We start from the raw sequence: 3,745 nt of genomic DNA, 5'->3' as shown, positions 1-3,745 counted from the left end.
TTGAGAGCAGTATTAAAAAAAATCAGAAGTGAGGGCTCGGCGAGCCCCCCCCTTGGTGCTGCTAGGGTTAATATAACGCCTTTAACTTTTCATAATACTCAAACTATACACGTCTGTCAACACTATTTACGTATCCATAATGTTAGTTATTTTCTTATTTATTAATCATTCAATATATCCTTTCATTCATTGGTTGGCACCAATAAATAAGTTTTTGTAATAATATTTATTATTGTAATAATAAATTTGTGTTCTTCACTGACCCCCAACCATCTTCTCATAATTTTTCCATCGTGCATCATAAATGATACTGTAATCTAATAAGGAAGCAAGGCTAAGGGAGTTTTAAAATATGAGTTGGTCCAGTCTCGGCAAGACATATTTCACCGGCCAAAATAAAGTGTAATAAAAAAAAAATAACAAATAACAATCAGTCGTATATTTTGAAAACTTATTCAAACATTTGACCTACACAAGTCTTGTTGCCAAGTCTGAAATGTTTTCTTTGGATGATTTTGCATTTAACCTTTGAAAATTATTCTATTCTCCATAACAATTAAAAACGGAATATTAGAAATAGTCATTTCAACATCTTATGTTGCTATGAACTTTCTAAAATAGCATTCAGTAAGTCTAAAAATATATAACATACATAAAATTTTCTTTATAGAAAAACTAAAAAAAAAAAAATTTTATTCAAATTGAATCGAACAACAACATTCAGATTTAAAGTGATGTTAAAAAAAATAACAAAAATTCCTGAACTGCCACTGATCTCAATCAGTTCACAAAGGTAAGGAGAAATAGACACAAATTACATAAGTAATGCCTATCTTTAAAAACAGTAAATAAATAATGATAACAAATAAATCTTCAATCACGAAAAAAAATTTCTGCTAACGTAACTAGCAAGTCATTATGAAAGGTTTGGTCAAACAAAAACATAAACCTGAGGCACTAATTGTAAAATTTTAAGTGTTAATATAATTAATTTTTTTTTAAAAGATATTACGGTAAAAAAAAAAAGAATGAACAGAAAATATATACCACAAAGAGGTTAACAATATGAATTATGTCAAAGATACAATCAAAATAATAATAATAAAAAAAAAAAAAACATTTCATACTCAACAACACACTAACACGAAATTTTTAATACAATTTCAGTAGTCTAGATGAAGCTATTACAGTGTCACAAGTGCTCGTTTTAACAAAATGAGTAATATAATATCGACAAAACTGAATCAGAAAAAAATAGAAAAGAAACAACAGATCAAGATAAAATAAATCAACAGTGACTCCCTTTGGTCGAACTAATATATATATGTATAAATAACAAGTTTCAGTTCTGACAATTGGGTCACCTAACACTTAAAAAGTTCATTGACATCGAACGAACAAATTAAAATAAGTTCGCCGATAACAAAAACAAATTACCTAACTAACAATTATTATTTATATTACATATTTTAAAATCTATATAAATATTATACAATGTACAATTATTATTTTACAAAACAGCCACGGTCACATTAAACACGACCGGAACAAGTGACAATTATTTTTCTCATTTCTTTTTTTTTTCAAATGATGTTTCATTCATAAAGAAGACTATTTACATGGAAGTTGTCGACATATGTTATTAAAATTTCACTCCACATCAATATAGTGACACAGTCCTTAGTTACTATAAGATGGCAGTACTAGCATCGATCGCTCACAATCATAAATACTTATATACATAGATTTAAACGAGAAGACTATGCCTGTGTCTGACAATAGAATAATTGAGTCCACATTAAGACCAACACATTTATATTGGGCAACGGAGCTAATAAAATGGAGCCTGTCTTGGATCGGACTGTATATTTACATCATCAAATTGCTTCTTTTCACAATTCTAGCACAGCCATATCCTGTAACAAAAAAAAAATTTAATGTCAGAGAGCTACAAAAAAAAATTACAACTCAGTTTTTGGCTTTCAAACATATAACTTCTTTGCCAATGGATTAACAATAACAATAATATTCATTATTTATTCTGGAACTGATCCCTTTAGAATAATATTACGGGCATCAAAATTAGGCTTTAGAGCTTTAGAGTTAAATACAAAATGTTCAAAATAAAAATTAAATTATAAACCATCATGACATGAGTTAAATTATAATAACGAATTTGAAAGGATAAAAACAAAAAACAATAATTAACAGAATATATAAAATAAAACCATAAATCATAAGGAGACTAACTTCTAATATATATACAAAAAAAAAGTCAAATACGAGTAAACTAAAAATGATAAACAAAATTACTGTTAATACACATAATTACAAGTTTAAACAAAAATCAGAACTGGCAAATACAGAAGATAAATAAACCAACAAAAAAATTAATAAAATAAATCACCTACCAAATCATAAATCTTAAGGTATATCCCAATAAAATAAAATAAAAGTAAAGTGAATGAATTAAGTAGTGATGATTCTATGAAATGAATAAAAATTTTTTAGATTAATTCTGAATATAGTACCCCACATTTTACTGGAGACAATGGCATACATTTCATAAATGCAAATGTATGCGAATTAAATACGAAACAAACAAGTGTATGCGGAGCAATTTCTAATAACCAGTTATTCAACAGAGTAATGTAGAAATGTAACTGATTAAAATTGTAGAAAGTGCGAATTGTATGAACCAGCCTTCCCCACAGCTGCCTATCTTGGCGAGGTCTCTTGTTAATTATACTGGCATTCATTGATCTGTAGAGGCATCCTGATGGATTGCTTAGTCCCACCCTCCTTGCCTTCATATCATGAGATATTGACTAACCAGCCCCGGCAAACAGTACACTGTTAGTTATTCTCCTAAATGTACATTATAACGGAGGACTTTCCGTTCAAATTTCTTGATTCTGCTTTCTAGGGTACCTGTTAGAGCCCAGACCATTTTATTTTTTTTCTTGCCTAATTATCTAAACAGGTGACCAACTTATTCTAACCATGGTAGGGGGTCAATTTTTTCATTTTACGGGACTGACACTTAATAAAAAAGTCAATCCCACCAGGCCAGATTCGAACCGACACCCCCGCAGATCTCAGAACGATAAAACCTAGGTCTAACCATCTGAGCAGCCATATTTCAGAGCTGGCTTTATCATGGCATTGTACACCCTTAGTTTAAGAATTTTTAGGATTTAAGAGAAGACTGTTTGCACTTGTTATACACAACACATATTATTATTATTAAATATTTAGGGAGATGGTCAGGGTTGCGGTCAAAAGAGAAATAAAAATAGTTTACAACTATTTAGCAACCGTTGAACTGTTCAACCGTTTCATTTGGGCAGCCTTGATGAAGCCCTGCAAAGTGGGGTGAAACGTTGGAAAATAAATAGTTGTAAACTATTTTTATTTCTCTTTTAACCGCAACCCTGACCATCTCCCTATATATCAATTTTTACGGTCAACTATACATGCATATATAGAATATTATTAAATATTGTTTTATTATTTATTACTCTAGTTCTTTATTTACAATTATATCACACATGGCTGGATTTATTAGCAATTATTTTCACATATATATATTGTAATATGCTCTTTTTTAGTGAATAGTATATTTTGATGTTTAAAGGGTTTTGATATGTTTTATTTTATGTATAATTTTAATATTGCTATTTGTTATTTTAAATTATAAAGCAAGCTAACCAGTTTTCTTTGTCTAAAAGAAATACGTTATTTT

At 29.1% G+C, this 3,745-nt stretch overlaps 1 protein-coding gene across 4 annotated transcripts in view; it reads right to left on the bottom strand.

Annotated features, from left to right (window-relative positions):
• Window positions 1–1,851: 1,851 nt before the first annotated feature.
• Dd (CTD nuclear envelope phosphatase 1-like protein dullard) overlaps window positions 1,852–3,745 on the bottom strand; it is a 27,890-nt gene continuing 25,996 nt past the window's right edge. For all 4 annotated transcript variants that reach the window (XM_014420353.2, XM_014420354.3, XM_014420356.3 and 1 more), the window contains one exon: window positions 1,852–1,916. The gene's annotated coding sequence lies outside the window, so the exon portion shown is untranslated. The remainder of the gene's footprint in view (window positions 1,917–3,745) is intronic.

This window comes from Halyomorpha halys, unplaced genomic scaffold (assembly GCF_000696795.3).
Source record: "Halyomorpha halys isolate HHAL.00 unplaced genomic scaffold, Hhal_1.1 Scaffold268.1, whole genome shotgun sequence".
NCBI classification, from domain to species: domain Eukaryota; kingdom Metazoa; phylum Arthropoda; class Insecta; order Hemiptera; family Pentatomidae; genus Halyomorpha; species Halyomorpha halys.
The sequence above is the reverse complement of the archived record's forward strand: the minus strand, read 5'-3'. Positions and strand labels throughout refer to the sequence as shown.